At 37.7% G+C, this 21,192-nt stretch overlaps 1 protein-coding gene across 45 annotated transcripts in view; it reads right to left on the bottom strand.

Annotated features, from left to right (window-relative positions):
• Positions 1–21,192, bottom strand: part of ZNF438 (zinc finger protein 438) — a 275,885-nt gene that overhangs the window by 217,143 nt on the left and 37,550 nt on the right. For all 45 annotated transcript variants that reach the window (XR_003436090.1, XR_003436085.1, XR_003436093.1 and 42 more), the window contains one exon: positions 18,199–18,259. The gene's annotated coding sequence lies outside the window, so the exon portion shown is untranslated. The remainder of the gene's footprint in view (positions 1–18,198; positions 18,260–21,192) is intronic.

Genomic DNA, 21,192 nt, shown 5'->3' with positions numbered 1-21,192 from the left:
AGCTTGAGGCTATTATGAATAAAGCTGCTATGGACATTCATGTACAAGTACGTGTGTAAATATATGTTATCATTTCTCTTAGGTAAATATTTAGTAGTAAAATTGTTGTATGTTATGGTAAATGTTTAACTTTATAACACACTGCCAAACAGTTTAAATGGTTTTATCGTTTTACTTTCCTACCAGCAATACATGAAAGTTCCATTCTAACACTTGTTCTTTTAATTTTAGCTATTCTGATGAATATACAATGGTATCTCATTGTTTTGGTTTGCATTTTTCTGATGTCTAATGATGTTGAACACCTTTTCCTGTGCTGCATTCATTATTTTCTCGTGCCTAGATTTTTAACTGGGTTGTCTTTTTAATGAGCTGTAAGAGTTCTTTATATATTCTGGCTACAAGTCATTTGTCAGGTATATGTATTGTGAATATGTTCTCTCTGTTTAAAGATCACCTTTTCATTTTCTTAACGATGTCTTTTGAAGAATAGAAGTTTTAAATTTTGATGGAGTCCCATTTGTCAATTTTTCTTTTATGGTTCATCCTTTTTGGGCCCCAAGAAATCTTTGCCTATCCCAAGTTCACGAGTATTTTCTCCTGTAATTTTTTTCTTGAAGTTTTATAGTTTTAGTATTTTATATTTAGATCCATGATTCTTTTCAAGTTATTTTTATATCTAGAAGAAGTAAGAGTTGAGGTTAATGTTTTTACATTTAATATCCACGTGTTCCAGTACCATTTGTTAAAAAGACTATCCTTTCCCCATTGAATTAACTTGGCACAACTGTCAGAAATCAACTGACCATATATGTGTGGGTCTATTTCTGGATTCTCTATTCTATTCCATTGATATATATGTTTACCTTAGGCCAACACTACCTTGATCACCGCAGCTTTAAAGAAGGAGCTTTAAAAAGTAGAGGAAGTCTCGAAATTAGGTACTAAAAACCTTCCAATATTGTTCTTGTAAATACATTTTTTAGTTTTTATAGGTCCTTTGTATTTTGATATAAATTTTCAATTTCAATTTCTAATTTTTCATTGCTGGTATATATACATAAAACTGATTTTGTGTATCTACTCTGCGTCCTGCAAGCTCGCTAATAAATTCAATGACAAATTCTAGTGGCATTTTAGAGATTTCTTAGCATTTTCTCTATACATGATCATGTTGTCTGCAAATAAAGACCTTTTACTTCTACCTTGCCAATGTGTATGTCATTTGTTTCTTTTTATTGCCTGTTACACTGGCTGGGGCCTCCATTACAGTATTAGATACACGTATGGAGGAGATGGGCATACTTGTCTTGTGTCCTGTCTTAGGAGGAAAGCACTCCATCTTTTGACTTTAAATAGGACTTCAGCTAGAAGTTACATGTAGATGTCTTTCGTCAGGTTAAGAAAATCCTCTTCTGTTTCTAGTTTCCTGACAGATTTTATCACAAATGGCTGTTGAATGTACTCCAATGCTTTCTCCTGTAACTACTGACAGGATCATATAGCTTTTTTCTGTTAAAGTGATGAACTTATGCTAGTGAATTTTCCAATGTTAAACCAACCTTGCATCACTCGAATAAACTCATTTTTAATATCCTGCTGGATTTGACTTACTAATGGTTCGTTCACAAAATGTTTCACCTATGTTCAAGAAGGATATTTGTTTATAGTTTTCTTTTCTTGTAAGGTCTTCACCTAGTTTTGATGTTAGCATAATGCTAGTGTCCTAAAATGAGTTGGGAAGAGTTTCCTTTTCATCTATTTTCTGAATTATTTCTCCTTCAAATGTTTGATAGAATTCATCAGTTAAAACATGTATGGGCCTGGAGTTCTTGGTTTTGGTTTGGTTTGTTTGTGTGGGAAGGTTTTTAAGCAGGAACATAACTTCTTTAATAGATACGGTGCTACTCTAATGTTGTCCTTCTTCCGAAGTCAATTTCATTACATAATTTGTGCCTTCCAAGGAATGTATCCATTTCATCAAAGTCGTCAAACTTATGTACAAAAGATGTTTGTAATATTCTTTCTATATGTTTTTAATTTCTGTACAATCTGTAGTGATGTCCCCTCTTTCAATTCTGACATTATACTTAGTAACATGTGTTTCCTCTTTATTTTTGTTGATTAGGATAGCTAGAGGTTTAATCGTTTTCTCAACGAGCCTGCTTTTGGTTTCCTTGTTTATCTCTGTTGTTTACCTGTTTTCTATTTCATCAATTTCTGTTCTTTTGTTTACTATTTCCTTCCTTCTACTTACTTTCGTTTTAATTTGATCTTCTTTTTCTACCTTCTTAAGGTGGACACTTAGATCGTTTAAAGATTTGCCTAAGCACTGCTTCACATATATCCCAGAAATTTTGATGTGTTTTTATTGTGATTCACTTCAAAACATCTTTTAATCACCCCTCCTTTTTTTTGACCAATGTGCTAGTTAGAAGTATGTGGTGTAATTACAAATGTTGAGGATTTTCCAGATATCTTTCTGATATTGATTTCTAGCTTAATTATATTGTGGTCATAGGATACACTCTGCATAATTTCCATCATTTTAAACTTAATGAGACTTGTTTTATGTATTAGAAGATGGAGGGCTATCTTGGTGGATATTCCATGTGCACTTGAAAAGAATGCATATTCTGCTACTGGTGAGTGGAACGTTCTGTAAATGTCAGTGAAGTCAAGTTGGTTTACAGTGTTGTTATGTGCATCTATATCCTCCCTGATCATGTTTCAACTTTTTCCATCAATTACTGATATGGGTATTAAAATCTACAACTACAATTGAAGATTTGTTAGTTTCTTTTTTTTTCAGTGCTATCAGTTTCTGCTTTGTGTATTTTTACAATGTAGTATTGTGGAATTTAAGGTTATTATTTCTTCTTGACAAATTGACCCATTTATCATTATTATGAAGTGTCCCTCTTTAACCTTCTTAATATCACTTGTTATGAAGCCCACTCTGATATTACTATAGCCACTCCAGTTTTCTCATACTTCGTGCTTACATTGTATACATTTTACACCCTTTTGTTTCTAACCTATTTTGAAGGTTACCTTGGTTTTTTATCCAACTTGACAATCTTTGCCTTCTGATTAGAGTAGATCATTTATGTTTAATGTGATTACTGATATGACTGAATGTTGTCCTACCATATTGTTACAAGTTTTCTATTGGTCCATCTAGTTTTGGTCCTTCTCCCCTTTTTTCCTGTCTTATTTTGGATTAGTTTTTAGGATTTCACTTCATATCCACCATTAGTTTCTTATTAGTTAAAACTCTTTTTTAGCTATTTTCGTGAATACTCTTTAGCTTAAGACAACCTACCTTCAAAAAATACACCACTTCATGTATAAGACCCTTATGATATGTTTCCTTTCCCCAACCCATTCTTTGAGCCATTGATGTCATACTTTTTTTTTTTTGGGGTACACGGGCCTCTCACTGTTGTGGCCTCTCCCGTTTCGGAGCACAGGCTCCAGACACGCAGGCTCAGCAGCCATGGCTCACGGGCCCAGCCGCTCCGTGGCATGTGGGATCCTCCCGGACCGGGGCACCAACCCGTGTCCCCTGCATCGGCAGGCGGACTCTCAACCACTGTGCCACCAGGGAAGCCCTGATGTCATACATTTTACTTTTACATATGTTATAAATCTCACTAGATAAACACTGTCATTGTTTTTTATTTAAAGAGACATTTATGTTTTAAAGAAACTGAAACAGGGAGAAAAATTTTTTTTATCAACATATGAACCACTTTTAGCATTCTTTATCCCTTTGTATAGTCCAATTTCCACCTGGTATCTTTTGCCTAATAAACTTCCTTCAATAGTTCTTGTAATGTGTGTCTGCTGGTCATGAGTTGTCTCAGTTTTTGTCTAAAAGAGTTCTTGTGTGGCCCTTATTTTTTTCTCCTTTATTTTGTATTTTTACTGGCTGTAAAATCCTAGGTTGACAATTTTTCTAGCACTTGAAAATTGCTATTAAATTGCATCCTGGTTTGCACAGTTTCTGATGACAAGTCTGCTGCCGTTCTTGACTTTATTCCTTTGTATGTAATATCTTTTTATTCCCTCTGCCTGCTTTTAACATTTTTCTCTTTATCACTAATTTTCACCAATTTTCTTGATGTACCGTGTGTGTGTGTGTGTGTGTGTGTGTGTGTGTTGTTTATCTTGCCTGGGCTCTGTTGAATTTCTTGGATCAATGGGTTTATATTTTCTTCAAATTTGGGGAAATTTCAGCCATTAATATTTTTCTCTTTCACCCTCCCTCTAAATTCTGAGACTACAATTACACTTATGCCCATGGTTATCATACTATAGGCAACCAAGGTGCTTTTCATCTTTTTCAATCTTTTTTCTCTCTATGCTTTTGGTTAAATTCTCACTATGTTTTCAAGTTCACTGAGCTTTTCTCCTGAAAGAGCTAACCTGCACTTAATCCCATCTAGTAAAATTTTCGTTTCAGTTACTATATTTTTCTATCTCTGCCCGTTCCAATGTTTTCTTTTTTCTATCTTCTATTTCATTCCTCATTATGTGTACGTACATGAGCCATATTTACAACAGCTGTTTTAAAGTACCTATCTGCTAGTTCTATCATCTCTGTCACTTCAGGGTCTATTTCTATTGGCTCCTGGTTATGGGGTTTTTCTCCTGCTCCTTTCTTCATCTAGTGATGTTTGACTGGATGCAATTCACTGTGAATTTTAAGTGGCTGAATGCTGGATTTCTTGTGTTTGTTTAAACAGTGTTGAATTTCTAGCAGACAGTTGTTACTGTGGATTAATATGATTCTTTTGAGGCTTAGTTTTCAGCTCGTTCACGGCTTGTATAGAGGAACCTTTACTCTAGGGCTCAACCTTACAGTGACCTGGTACTTTTTCACTTCTCATGAGATGTCCTTTTGGGGGCTTCATCCTGTGCATGGTTTGGTGTTCAGCAGATCCTCAGGAGCCCCCCTACGGAGATTTCAGAAATACTTTCTCTGTCCAACACCCACCTCTCTAGAAGGTGAGATTTCAAATGAATCAGGCTTTTCTATCCTGTCTCCTTGCTACTTCCTTCCCTGCTCCATAGTAAGAGTCAGGTACTTCACTTTTAAATTTGGTTATTGAACTTTAAAAGCTGAAAGGAGAACTGATCTCCCTCTAAGAAACCTACTGAGCATACCTTCCTAGGAGAGGGGGAGGGTAGATAAAGGGTATTTATTTAGATTCTTTTTTCCTTAGGATTGAATACAAAAAAATTTACAAAAATTGAATAGAAAAAAGTATTTATTTTGTTACCCTTATTCTTAAAAATACTTGTGCTTTATTATTTGTGTGGGTAGATACCTAAGTAAAGGCTTAAAATGAAGCTCCTCTAAACCATTAAATAGCTTATTTTATGGAGAATAAAAGAAAGAGCAGATGTTGTAGGGGAGGTTGAAGAGAGGTAAGTTGGTGGTAGGAAGCAAATGTTTCCTCCAAGGCTAGGCTGTCATGAACTAAGTTGGAGTATATAGTTATCTGACAGTTGTAATAACATTAATAATCACAAACTATATCTAGAAAATTATGCAGGCTCACTACTGAAAACTGGAAAAGGCCAAAAATATAAAGATGAAAATATATGCCATCTATAAATCTATCACTTAGAAGATAACAACTGTTAACATTTGGCATGTGTCCTCACAGAGTTTTGCTAAGCATATACATACATACGTATATACACATTGGGTGGGCCAAAAGGTTCATTTTTTTCTGTAAGATGGCTCTGGTAGTACTCAGCTGTCTTTAACTTCATTGGAAACAATTTTGTTAGACTGTATGTGACAGCTGTCATACCAGAGTGCATTTAAAAAAAGACTCATCAAAACTGGTGAATTTTTGTGTAGCCATTTTGATATCAAAGATGGAAGGAAAAAAGCAACGTTTTCGGTATATTATGCTTTATTATTTCAAGAAAGGTAAAAACGCAACTGAAACGCACAAAAAGATTTGTGTAGTGTACGGAAAAGGCCCTGTGGCTGATCAAATGTGTCAAAAGTGGTTTGCGAAGTTTCGTGCTGGAGATTTCTCATTAGACGATGCTCCGAGGTCGGGTAGACGAGTTGAAGTTGATAGCGATCAAATCGAGACGTTAACTGAGAACAACCAACGTTATACCCCTGGGAGAGAGCTGACATCCTCTAAATATCCAAATCAAGCTTTGAAAATAATTTTCACCAGCTTGGTTATGCGAATCGCTGGATGCTTGGGTCTCACATAAGCAAAAAAAACCTTCTTGACCATATTTCTGCATGCAATTCTCTACGTTTTGAAACATAATGAAAACGTTCCATTTTTAAAACAAACTGTGATGGGCAATGACAACTGGATACTGTACAACAATGTGGAACAGAAGAGATCGTGGGGCAAGTGAAATGAACCACTACCAACCACACCAAAGGCCGGTCTTCATCCAAAGAAGGGGATGTTGTCTATATGGTGGAATTGGAAGGGAGTCCTCCATTATGAGCTCCTTCGAGAAAACCAAACGATTAATTCCAACAAGTACCGCTTCCAATTAGACCAACTGAAAGTGGCACTCGACGAAAAGAGTCCAGAATTAGTCAACAGAAAACACATAATCTTCCATCAGGATAACACAAGACCACATGTTTTTTTGATGACCAGGCAAAAACTGTTACAGCTTGACTGGGAAGTTCTGATTCATCCACCATATCACCAGACATTGAACCTTCAGATTTCCATTTATTTCGGTCTTTACAAATTCTCTTAATGGAAAAACTTTCAATTCTCTGGAAGATTGTAAAAGGCACGTTGAACAGTTCTTTGCTCAAAAAGATAGAAAGTTTTGGGAAGATGGAATTATGAAGTTGCCTGAAAAATGGCAGAAGGTAGCGGAACAAAAGGGTGAATACATTGTTCAATAAAGCTCTTGGTGAAAATGAAAAATGTCTTTTATTTTTACTTAAAAAACTGAAGGCACTTTTTGGCCCACCCAATCTATACCTCACAGGACTGCTGTGAGGACTAAATTAGGTAAAATATATAAAGCAATTAGAACACAGTAAGCTGTGTATGTGTTTACTCTCGTTATTAAGAGGAAAAACGAGTAAATAAAGGGGCTCTGAGTGGACCTGAGATCATTTCAAGACCTGAACTTTCCAACATCATCTGTATATAGCTCAAATACCTCTTTAATTTGACAGAGAGAAGTGTACTACATTTGAGAACTGCTTTTCCCTTTATTGATTATTTCATTACTGGCTTTAAAGGAGTGTGGATATATTAGTCTTCTGCCAAGGTCAGGTGTAAAAATTAGTCTAACTGCCTCAGTGCCAGAGACTGAGAAGCATGACATGTGTGCCATGATCATGTCACCTTCACCATCGAGAAGGTACCACTGGCCATCTCTCCTCCTAGGAGGATCCCTGGCTCAATTCAAAACAGGAATAACAACACAGGACATAATCCGAATGGTATGTTTTAGGTCAGCACAGCAGTTTTGTGTGAGGTCAAAATGGTAATCAAGGAGAAGGAGTCAAATATTTGAAGAAATTATAGTTGAAAACGTCCCTAATATGGGAAAGGAAATAGTCAATCAAGTCCAGGAAGCGCAGAGAGTCCCATATAAGATAAATCCAAGGAGAAACACGCTGAGACACATATTAATCAAACTTTCAAAAAATAATACAAAGAAAAAATATTAAAAGCAGCAAGGGAAAAGAAACAAATAATATACAAGGGAATCGCCATAAGGTTAACAGCTGATTTCTCAGCAGAAACTCTGCAAGCCAGAAGGGAGTGGCAGGACATATTTAAAGTGATGAAAGAGGAAAACCTACAACCAAGACTACTCTACCCAGCAAGGATCTCATTCAGATTTGATGGAGAAATTAAAACCTTTACAGACAAGCAAAAGCTAACAGAAGTCAGCACCACCAAACCAGCTTTACAACAAATCCTAAAGGAACTTCTCTAGGCAGGAAACACAGAGAAGGAAAAGACCCACAATAACACACCCCAAACAATTAAGAAAATGGTAATAGGAACACACATATCGATAACCACCTTAAATGTAAATGGATTAAATACTCCAACCAAAAGGCACAGACTGGCTGAATGGATACAAAAACAAGACCCATATATATACTGTCTACAAGAGAACCACTTCAGACCTAAGGACACATACAGAAAGTGAGGGGATGGAAAAAGATATTCCATGCAAATGGAAATCAAAAGAAAGCTGGAGTAGCAATTCTCATATCAGACAAAATAGACTTTAAAATAAAGACTATTACAAGAGACAAAGAAGGATACTACATAATGATCAAGGGATCAATCCAAGAAGAAGATATGACAAATGTAAGTATTTATGCACCCCACATAGGAGCACCTCAATACATAAGGCAAATACTAACAGCCATAAAAGGGCAAATCGACAGTAACACATTCATAGTAGGGGACTTTAACACCCACTTTCACCAACGGACAGATCATCCAAAATGAAAATAAATAAGGAAACACAAGCTTTAAATGACACATTAAACAAGATGGACTTAACTGATATTTATAGGACACTCCATTCAAAAACAACAGAATACACATTTTTGTCAAGTGCTCATGGAACATTCTCCAGGATAGATCATATCTTGGGTCACAAATCAAGCCTTGGTAAATTTATGAAAATTGAAATTGTATCAAGTATCTTTTCCAACCACAACGTTATGAGACTAGATATCAATTACAGGAAAAGATCTGTAAAAAATACAAACACATGGAGGCTAAACAATACACTACTTAATAACGAAGTGATCACTGAAGAAACCGAAGAGGAAATCAAAAAATACCTAGAAACAAATGACAACAGAGACACGACAACCCAAAACCTATGGGATGAAGCAAAAGCAGTTCTAAGAGGGAAGTTTATAGCAATACAATCCTACCTTAAGAAACAGGAAACATCCTAACCTTGCACCTAAAGCAATTAGAGAAAGAAGAACCAAAAAACCCCAAAGTTAGCAGAAGGAAAGAAATCATAAAAATCAGATCAGAAATAAATGAAAATCAAATGAAGGAAACGATAGCAAAGATCAATAAAACTAAAAGCTGGTTCTTTGAGAAGATAAACAAAATTGATAAACCATTAGCCAGATTCATCAAGAAAAAAAGGGAGAAGACTAAAATCAACAGAATTAGAAATGAAAAAGGAGAATTAACAACTGACACTGCAGAAATACAAAAGATCGTGAGAGATTACTACGAGCAACTCTATGCCAATAAAATGGACAACCTGGAAGAAATGGACAAATTCTTAGAAATGCACAACCTGCCAAAACTGAATCAGGAAGAAACAGAAAATATGAACAGACCAATCACAAGCACTGAAATTGAAACTCTGATTAAAAATCTTCCAACAAACAAAAGCCCAGGACAAGATGGCTTCACAGGCGAATTCTATCAAACATTTAGAGAAGAGCTAAGACCTATCCTTTTCAAACTCTTCCAAAATATAGCAGAGGCAGGAACACTCCCAAACTCATTCTACGAGGCCACCATCACCCTGATACCAAAACCAGACAAGGATGTCACAAAGAAAGAAAGCTACAGGCCAATATCACTGATGAACATAGATGCAAAAATCCTCAAGAAAATACTGGCAAACAGAATCCAACAGCACATTAAAAGGATCATACACCATGATCAAGTGGGGTTTATTCCAGGAATGCAAGGATTCTTCAATATATGCCAATCAATCAATGTGATACACCATATTACAAACTGAAGGAGAAAAACCATATGGTCATCTCAATACATGCAGAGAAAGCTTTTGACAAAATTCAACACCCATTTATGATAAAAACCCTGCAGAAAGTAGGCATAGAGGGACCTTTCCTCAACATAATAAAGGCCATATATGACAAACCCACAGCCAACATCATCCTCAATGGTGAAAAACTGAAAGCATTTCCACTAAGATCAGGAATAAGACAAGGTTGCCCACTCTCACCACTCTTATTCAACATAGTTTTGGAAGTTTTAACCATAGCAATCAGAGAAGAAAAGGAAATAAAAGGAATCCAAATCGGAAAAGAAGAAGTAAAGCTGTCACTGTTTGCAGATGACATGATACTATACATAGAGAATCCTAAAGATGCTACCAGAAAACTACTAGAGCTAATCAATGAATTTGGTAAAGTAGCAGGATACAAAATTAATGCACAGAAATCTCTGGCATTCCTATACACTAAGGATGAAAAATCTGAAAGTGAAATCAAGAAAACACTCCCATTTACCATTGCAACAAAAAGAATAAAATATCTAAAACCTACCTAAGGAGACAAAAGACCTGTATGCAGAAAATTATAAGACACTGATGAAAGAAATTAAAGATGATACAAACAGAGGGAGAAATATACCGTGTTCTTGGATTGGAAGAATCAACATTGTGAAAATGACTCTACTACCCAAAGCAATCTACAGATTCAATGCAATCCCTATCAAACTACCACTGGCATTTTTCACAGAACTAGAACAAAAAATTTCACAATTTGTATGGAAACACAAAAGACCCCGAATAGCCAAAGCAATCTTGAGAACGAAAAACGGACCTGGAGGAATCAGGCTCCCTGACTTCAGACTATACTACAAATATACAGTAGTCAAGACAGTATGGTACTGGCACAAAAACAGAAATATAGATCAATGGAACAGGATAGAAAGCCCAGAGATAAACCCATGCACATATGGTCACCTTATCTTTGATAAAGGAGGCAGGAATGTACAGTGGAGAAAGGACAGCCTCTTCAATAAGTGGTGCTGGGAAAACTGGACAGGTACATGTAAAAGTATGAGATTAGAACACTCCCTAACACCATACACAAAAATAAGCTCAAAATGGATTAAAGACCTAAATGTAAGGCCAGAAACTATCACAGTCTTAGAAGAAAACATAGGCAGAACACTCTATGACATAAATCACAGCAAGATCCTTTTTGACCCACCTCCTAGAGAAATGGAAATAAAAACAAAAATAAACAAATGGGACCTAATGAAAGTTCAAAGCTTTTGCACAGCAAAGGAAACCATAAACAAGACCAAAAGACAACCCTCAGAATGGGAGAAAATATTTGCAAATGAAGCAACTGACAAAGGATTGATCTCCAAAATTTATAAGCAGCTCATGCAGCTTAATAACAAAAAAACAAACAACCCAATCCAAAAATGGGCAGAAGACCTAAATAGACATTTCTCCAAAGAAGATATACAGAGTGCCAACAAACACATGAGAGAATGCTCAACATCATTAATCATTAGAGAAATGCAAATCAAAACTACAATGAGATATCATCTCACACCAGTCAGAATGGCCATCATCAAAAAATCTAGAAACAATAAATGCTGGAGAGGGTGTGGAGAAAAGGGAACACTCTTGCACTGCTGGTGGGAATGTGAATTGGTACAGCCACTATGGAGAACAGTATGGAGGTTCCTTAAAAAACTACAAATAGAACTACCATATGACCCAGCAATCCCACTAGTGGGTATATATATATCCTGAGAAAACCATAATTCAGAAATAGTCATGTACCAAAATGTTCATTACAGCTCTATTTAAAATAGCCAGGAGATGGAAACAACCTAAGTGTCCATCATTGGATGAATGGATAAAGAAGATGTGGCACATATATACAATGGAATATTACTCAGCCATAAAAAGAAATGAAATTGAGTTATTTGTAGTGAGGTGGATGGACCTAGAGTCTGTCATACAGAGTGAAGTAAGTCAGAAAGAGAAAGACAAATACCGTATGCTAACACATATATATGGAATCTAAGAAGAAAAAAATGTCATGAAGAACCTAGGGGTAAGACAGGAATAAAGACACAGATCTACTAGAGAATGGACCTGAGGATATGGGGAGGGGGGAGGGTAAGCTGTGACAAAGCGAGAGAGTGGCATGGACATATATACACTACCAAACGTAAAATAGATAGCTAGTGGGAAACAGCCGCATAGCACAGGGAGATCAACTCGGTGCTTTGTGACCACCTAGAGGGGTGGGATAGGGAGGGTGGGAGAGAGGGAGATGCAAGAGGGAAGAGATATGGGAACATATGTATATGTATAACTGATTCACTTTGTTATAAAGCAGAAACTAACACACCATTGTAAAGCAATTATACTCCAATAAAGATGTAAAAAAAAATAAGAAAATCTGAATAAAGCATGGACTTTAGTTAATAAAAAAAAGAAATGAATGAAAAAGAAATGAAGGAAACTATAGCAAAGATCAATAAAACTAAAAGGTGGTTCTTTGAGAAGATAAACAAAATTGATAAACCATTAGCCAGATTCATCAAGACAAAAAGGGAGAAGACTCAAATCAATAGAATTAGAAATGAAAAAGGAGACGTAACAACTGACACTGCAGAAATACAAAGGATCTACAAACAATAAACGCTGAAGAGGGTGTGGAGAGAAGAGAACCCTCTTGCACTGTTGGTGGGAATGTAAATTGATAAAGTCACTATGGTGAACAGTATGGAGGTTCCTTAAAAAAATAAAAATAGAACTACCATACGACCCAGCAATCCCACTACTGGGCATATACCCTGAGAAAACCATAATTCAAAAAGAGTCATGTACCACAATATTCATTGCAGCTCTATTTACAACAGCTAGGACATGGAAGCAACCTAAGTGTCCATCGACAGATGAATGGATAAAGAAGATGTGGCACATATATACAATGGAATATTACTCAGCCATAAAAAGAAATGAAATTGAGTTATTTGTAGTGAGGTGGATGGACCTAGAGTCTGTCATACAGAGTGAAGTAAGTCAGAAAGAGAAAAACAAATACTGTATGTTAACACATATATATGGAATCAAAAAAAAAAAATGGGTCTGAAGAACCTAGGGGCAGAACAGGAATAAAGACGTAGAGAATGGACTTGAGGACACAGGGAGGGGGAAGGGAAAGCTGGGACGAAGTGAGAGAGTGGCATGGACATATATACACTACCAAATGTAAAACAGATAGCTAGTGGGAAGCAGACACATAGCACAGGGACATCAGCTCGGTGCTTTGTGACCACCTAGAGGGTGGGATAGGGAGGGTAGGAGGGAGACGCAAGAGGGAGGAGATATGGGGATATATGTGTACGTATAGTTGATTCACTTTTTGATACAGCAGAAACTAACACACCATTGTAGAGCAATTATACTCCAATAAAGATTTTTTAAAAATAATAATATCCGTTAAAAAAAAAAAGAGAAGAAGAAGGAGTCAAATCTAAAAGACAGAGGTCGCTCTAATGGGAAAGAGGGGAGCAAAGTCAGAAGCCTGGAGAAGACAGAGAAACCAGAGAGATTCTAGGTGGAAACATGTTACAGAGTTCAGGCCTTCCTTAGAGGCAGAACGGTGTCTTCATTAGAACGCTGATTTCACATAGTGCGCCAGCATATGCACGGGGGCGGGCTGGACCGGACCCTGGCGCTACAGGCACCTGTGTCAGGCTGCGGGCGATCTTTAAATGTGTCATCCTATTACTTAGGCGCTAGTTACCAGAGCAATCAAGTATAAAGTACTTTAGTATCACAGAGTGCCTGAAAATCATTCCTTCCTATATCACTAATTCCAAGTTCCACAGTTCAGTGGTTATAAGAAACTGGTATTTGCATTAATAGACTTTCTGGGGTCTAACTAAAAGCGCTTATAACTTAAAGTTCTCTATTATTTAAATCCTATTTTTGTCTTTGCAAGAGAAGAGAAGGGAATGGCTGGATCACCGTCGATGACACAGGGAAGCACAGTCAGTCCTTCTCAAAGCGCTTCTGGCATCAGAGTAGGATGAACTTTCCATTTCTAGCAAACTCTGACCAAAGGCCATTTCCAAATATCATGCTCTTTACTTCTGAGACTCAGTACACTTTTGTTTAATAACTAAAATCTATTACAGAATTTGTGTATGTGTGTATTATTTATTTTAGACCTAATATCAATCTAAATAAATTTTAAATTGAAAAATGAAAGAAAGAAAAATGCCTGCAAGGAAACGCCTTAGATGAGGACTTTGTCCACCTGAGTACCTCGATAGGAGCTCTTCTTTCACCTCAAATGCTGGGAACTTCACCTAGAAGTTCACCTTTATAATTTATGGATGAAAGCTTCCCAATACAAAGACAGGAGGAGTCGTCTGAAAAAAGAAGATTCTGAAAACGGATATAATCTCAGAGTTGGGGAGACCAGCTCTGGCGAGAAAAACCACTCTCCCCTCCCCCACTCTAGCCCATCTTCCTCTGCAACACCCCAGGAGGTAGATCAGCCTCAAGTTGACACCGTCAGTGACAAAGAACCCACTGTCCTCTGCAGCAGCCCGGTCTATTTATATGCAGATGTCACTGTTACCAACTTATTCCTTCTACTGCTTATAGAATGTTCTCTCTCCTCAGAAACCTCTCTCTCTGCAACTTCTCCCCATCAATTCTAGCAACGTCTTTCTGCAGCTCTACATCTCCAGGCCCTCTTACGCTTGAGAGCAATTCAAATTACAGAAACTTGGAACAACGAGACTGCAAAACTTCTAGGGTGACCTCTGACCTCTCCCACTACATGTGCTACAGAGCCTCAGAAATGTACTTTTCTCTCTAAATCTACCTCCACTGGCACCAGGTTAAAAGCTGAAATGGTCAGGATGAGGGTATAGGGTAGGGGGTAGGAGAGATTTAGCCAATTCTGAATGGACTTGGAGAATTTAAGGGACAGCAAGAAAGCAACTATGGCTATAGAGCCACATGAGCACACAGAGAACGGCAGGCGAAAAGGCAGCAGGGAGAACGTGCAGGGCCTGGTAGAACGGGGTGAGAAGTTTATCCTGAGTGTAGTGGGCAGACACTGCAGGGTTGTGAACAGGGGAAGGACAGGAACTGTTTAACATTAAAACTCAAACAAACGAAACAAAACAAAACAAAACCTACTTTCGCTGCTATATGGAGCACGGACTAGAGATAAGGAAGGCCAGCGAGGAGACTATTACTGTCATCTAGGTAACTTACAATGGTGATTATAAGTTACATTATATAATTATACTAGAGTAGCAGTGGGGGCGATGGCAGCAAAGGCATATATTTTGAAAGGAAGACATCTAAGCCCCCGATAGACTGGATGTGGGTTAAGAAGCAAAGAGAAAAGTCAAAGACGACTTCTAGGTTTTGGCCCGAGCAACTGAGTGGACCACTGAGTAAGCTGGAGGGCATGTCTGGGGAAGAGAGACCAGGCGTCCCGCTGCACATACATAAGTCTGAAATGCTTACTGGGCTTCTGAATAGAAACGTTGGATAGGCAGACGGATAGGAGCCTGGAGCTCATCGGAGAGATCAAGGCAAAGAAATAAACTGGGGGGACACATGGTATTTAAAGTGAGGGACGCATGAGATCACATGGAGAATAAGCAGCGAAGGCAACCAAGGACTGAGCCCTGAAGGACACCAACCGTCAGAGACCACGAAGAAGAGGAGACCGAGAAGGAGAGTTTGTAATCCTGCGTGCGTTTTATGCTTTCAAGTATAAGAAGGACTGGAGATTTAGGGCCACAGAAAGACATGGCTAGAACTGACGGGGAAAAGCTTCAGAGAGAGTGGTTTCTGCCCATTGTAACAAGCACTATGATGTGTAAGTTGGCAACATTCTCATTCTTCCTCAAAAAGCAACTGGGAGTATTTTATATCTACAAAGTACAAAACCCACAGCCAGACGTCATAATCTTCTTCAAAGACCACCTTTCAGAGTCACGTGCAACTCTCCTTCTGCCTCCTGGCCAGCTGACGGAGTCTGGAGAGCTCCATTTCACATGCCCGCTGCTCAGTTACCCCGTCCCTGGCCTCTGGCATGGGTCCTGGCTTCTGGATCCAAGTTCTCACCCCCACTAACAGCTTGCAGTTGCCCAGCGCCGACCAGGAGGCACGCTGAGATCACGCTCCCCAGAGCTGCCAAGAGTTCCTGGCATCTGATCAATGAAGCACACAATGCGTGACTGTTCGGCAATTCATCAGGTGACAGAGAACAACTGACGTGCTTGGGAACCAGAGGATGAGCCAGGGCACGGCTGCGACAGGCAGCAGAGACTCCACTCCAGGCCCATTACCCCGGGGGGAGTCCGCTCTAGGTCACCGGTATGATCAGACATCCTTTTACCCAGAAGAGTTGTTGTAATCTGAAGTTTACCGTGTGTCCACAGACTCAGGATTCCCTGGAAGCTGGCAATACCAGGTACTAAACTGTAGGTACTGCACACCGTGGCAATCGGCTCTTTCTGCCCCACACCTTCAGGGCTGCCCTGGAGACATCTGTTACCCTCCAGCCTCATGTATGATGGGAGTTCCAAACTAGCTCATAAGTGTTTGTGAAGATTAAATGAGATCACTGTAAACAAAGTGCCTGGTACATAGAAAGCGCTCAGTGCCTATTAGCTACCCCCATTTATACTTTAGGTGACCATAAAGTAACAGCCAGCCAGCTGAGTGGTAAAGCATGTCTCCAGAAACAACACTTGCAAGGCTCTTCGAGCACAGAAGAATAAAAAGCTTTTTTGCTTGATTTTATGTGTGGACTATAATTTGATCAATGGAATTTCAACTTGTCCTGAAAAAATGCTCCTCCCTTTTTCTGAACTTTCCTACCAAGGTTGGCACAATTATGCTACATCACTAAGAAGTAAAGATATCAATCTCATGCCAATAGAATTTACAACACCAATTCTGAACAAATATCATCAAGCAAAACAGAACTCTCCAAGCCTAACAACTATCCTGCAGAAGTCATCCAGGCCTGGGTCTGCTGTGTTAAACGCCTGTATCCTTTAAGTAGAATCTACTTCTATTTCCCTTCATGAAATTTAAGTTTAACTAAAATCACTAAAGTTGGCAGCAGGAGACCATTTAAAGGCCGGCAGGGCTATTTTACTTTTATTAATGACAAGTTATGTAATAGTTCAGCAAACTACGGAGCTCCCTTCTTATAGTCTTTTAATATTTATAGAAATTTAAAAGAGTTATACTGCCAGAGTTCATTTTGGAAACTGACAATTTCAATTATCTGACAGCAATCAATTATTTCAGCTCAACTACAGAAATGGCTCTTTAACGAGAGGTCAGCTGAGTCTAGCGCCTGACCTAGAAGCTCAAGTAGATGTGACTGAACAAAACCACCCTAAAAGGGTCTCAACTCCAAACCACGGAGTCACATCACTGGCCTTTTTGCCCCTAACAGTACATCAAAGAAAAGAAAAGAAAAAGAAAAAAGTGGTACACTGGGAACCGTGGAAAGGGCCTGCTTATGTTAACAGAAAGAGCAGTACTAAACTACCAAAGAACACACAAGTACCTTAAAGGAATCAAAGAGCAAGTCTGTAACCGAGCTCAAGGAGATGTTCATGGACACCAGGCCAATGTCAAGAAAATGAAATCCCACGCCTCCCATGAACTGAAAAGTGAAACCTATCGTCACATATTTCCCTGCATCTCTAATGCACGGCATCTGGGTTTTTCTAAAGGTAATTAATTATTTTGAGTTTTCAAAGTATTACACAGAAAAGCTACTTCTAAACTATAATTTTCAAATAAATCTCGATTTTTTTTGGCTTTAAAGAAAATTTTTTATTTTGGAATAATTTTAGATTTACAGAAGAGTTGCAAAGATATTACCGAGTTCCTGTATTCCTTTCACTAAATTCCACCTAAAGTTAACATCTTACACTACCATGGTACATTTGTCAATACTGAGAAGCTGACATTGGTACATTTACTATTAACTAAGCTATAAACTCTACTTGGATTTCACCTGCTTTTCACTGATGTCTTTTTTCAGTTCTAAGATACAATCCAGGACACCACTTTGCATTTAACGATTTTTTTAGGGCTTTAACTTTTGAAATATGCCTAACTTGTTTCTCTTATTGACAATGTTCTCTGTATAATTATTATACAAAATAAACCTAAAACTCCCTGGAAAATATGATTTATTGGATACCAGAGAATGTTACATTACATTCATGTAAACACGGTATTTCTACCATTTTTACTGAGGAGAAAAAGAGGTAAATCACTGAAGTAAGATATACTCCATTGTCTACTTTGTCAGGAACCTAGGAGATCAAATCATTTAATGTTTCAGAAATATCTCTTCAAAAAATGCTTGTCACTTACCTATCTCCCAAGGCTCCAGTAAAGAGTCATAAGATGTATGGTAAATCCTTTTAATTTAATCCTGTAATAGAATATAAAGTATTATCATAATCATATTCAGATAATCCATTTTTATCAAATATATGTTAACAACTGTATTCCTTTCATTCCCAAATTTTAAAAATTATTGTATGATATTTTATTAAGATAACAAAAGAACTAATTTAAGGAAGAACAATACCATAAATTTATTACATGTCTTTAAAAATGTTTAAAAATGAAGGCATGCAAAATTTAATACAAGTTTTAAGATAAACAGAAAATGTTCTAGAAAGAAGGAAGTGCTACAATGAATAAAACTGACTAATAAGAATGTTTCACATTCTTTTCCACGTGCGTAATGCTGTGGAAATTACTAAGTAGTCACAAACAAGTGAATCACATTGAGGGCACAGCCTTTGTGAGGAGAAAACAGTAATCAGGAATTTGGGGTTAGGAGATTTTTGAAAAGACACGTGTCTGGTAAAGCGACCATGTGTGTCAGTTTGACTGAGACAGTCTCAACTTAGGTCCATTGTCACAGTGTCCCCACCCCCGCAATTTATTATTTGTCCTGGATTCTCCACTTTCTAGCGATTTTTTTTTAACGAGAGTGTTATAATAAGCCGGAACATTTACTTCCTGGTGAGTGCTTGAGATACACGTGAGTGTATCTTGGTGAGTGCTGTGAGATACACGCACAGTGAATCCAATTGTCAATTTAACCTGTGGCTGAACGTGAAAGACCTCTCTCTGGATGGGCTATAACTGACACCTCGTTCTCAAAGTCAGCACCCAAACCATGGGCAGAAAAAGGAAGTGCACTTGGACAGGAGAGGCCGAGGGACAGCTAAATCCTGCAGTCTTCGGTGGAGGTGGAAAAAATATTCAAAATGCTGCTGCCCCAACTATGAGTAGCTCGAAGATACCAATTTCAGAAAAGCAGATGAAGAAGGTGTTTTATATATTATTCTATAAAGCATGACTTTTCATTTAGATCAAATGACTAGTCTTTAATCTTGCTCAGTTCTGATTACAAAGTGTCTTGTTTACATAGTTAAAATTAAGTGGCAGCTGTTATTTTGTTGGCTCTATTAGCAGAAGAAATTTACACTTAAGTCATGCCAGCTTTCTATCAGTGTCAAGAGATACCATGTGAACGGCAAAATATGACCAAAGTAGAAGCAAACACATCCCACAATTACATCCACCAAAGATGTGACAGTCTAACAATCACAACTGACAAATATTTAAACACACACACACACACACACACACACACACACACACACACACACACAAAGAAACTGTCACTCATGTGACAAAGATAATGTTGAATAAAAAAAAATACTACTCCGGGCTTCCCTTGTGGCGCAGTTGTTGAGAGTCCACCTGCCGATGCGGGGGACACGGGTTCGTGCCCCGGTCCGGGAAGATCCCACATGCCGCGGAGCGGATAGGCCTGTGAGCCATGGCCGCTAAGCCTGCGCGTCCGGAGCCTGTGCTCCACAACGGGAGAGGCCACAGCAGTGAGAGGCCCGCGTACCGCAAAAAAAAAAAAAAAAAATACTACTCCAACATGGCAGTACCTGTTTTCTCTTGTTGCTACATATCTTAGAAATCTTGGAGGCTTTTAAGACTCACTTAGTAAAATCATCAATAGCATTGAAATTTTTTCTGCTGAGCACTCTAAATCTTGGCTTCATTTTGTTCAGTCAGTTGGAAATCTTTAATTCAGATTTAATTTATACAGAGAACCAGTTTTTTTACTTAGATAAGTTTATACTTTGTACCAGGATGAAATGGACTTCCAAATGCTTACAATCTAGCAGCATCTAAATTTGGTAAAATGGGGGACTTCCCTGGCAGTCCAGTGGTTAAGACTCCATGCTTCCACTGCAGGGGGCGCAGGTTCGATCCCTGGTCAGGCAACTAAGATCCCGCATGCCATGCAGTGTGGCCAAAAATAAATGAATAAAAATTTTAAAAATTAAAACAAAAAAAAAAATCTGGTAAAATGTTCAGAAGACTTCTAAATAAATACAACTTATCTGACAAGCTTTCTCTTGTAAAAATGTCATTGAATAAAGGTACTCTAAATAGAGTAAAAAGACAGTACCTGTGAAAATATATGGGCTGGAATATTTCCCTGTTAAACTACTAAAAAAAAATCAAAATTTAGAATGACCTCAATTTAGTAGAATTTGCTTTGAACTTACCAGGTACCTTAGTATCTATACAGATATTATATTCTCAAATTTAAAGATTATGATTTACAGCAATTAGTAACTACTGAAAAGAATCAAGTTTCAAGTTTAGTAATCATAAACTGAAACTTTGAAGACTATAATTTTACGAAACAATTAAAAACAATACAACTGTGTTTCAAAACTACATTCCTTTCAGAAACATACAGAGACCCAGTACTACAGACAAATTATGACTAAGAAACTAAATAATGTATATGGGCTTCTACTGAGAATTCTATTTATGGTCTTTTTAAAGTTGAAAAAAATCAGTATGAAATAATTTTGTTGTGATGTTTTGGGGTTTTTTTAAATATTAACATGGAAATATGTTAACGTTTTTCAGAAATAAACTTGTTTTTAAAATACAATAAAAATAAATCTGTTAGTCAACAAATAAAATTATACAATTTTATTATTTTTCAGTAATTCTTATTCTCAAAGGAATCTCAGTTTGGGCACTAAATTAAATGGTTAACCTAACCTTGGTGGTTAATTTTATGTGTCAACTTGGCTAGACTACGGTGCCCAGCTGTTTGGTCTAACACTAGTCTATGTGTCTCTGTGACAGTCCCTGTGGATGTGATTAACATTTACAATCAGTTGACTTTAAAGCAGGTTACTCTCCATAATGTGGTGGGCCTCAACCAATCAGTTGAAGGCCTTAAGAGCAAAGACTGAACTTTCCCAAGAAAGAAGCAATTCTGCCTCAAGACTGCAACACAGAAAC

The sequence above is a fragment of the Aethalodelphis obliquidens genome, unplaced genomic scaffold, assembly GCF_003676395.1.
Source record: "Aethalodelphis obliquidens isolate GAN/ISIS:26980383/991018 unplaced genomic scaffold, ASM367639v1 scaffold23, whole genome shotgun sequence".
NCBI classification, from domain to species: domain Eukaryota; kingdom Metazoa; phylum Chordata; class Mammalia; order Artiodactyla; family Delphinidae; genus Aethalodelphis; species Aethalodelphis obliquidens.
The sequence above is the reverse complement of the archived record's forward strand: the minus strand, read 5'-3'. Positions and strand labels throughout refer to the sequence as shown.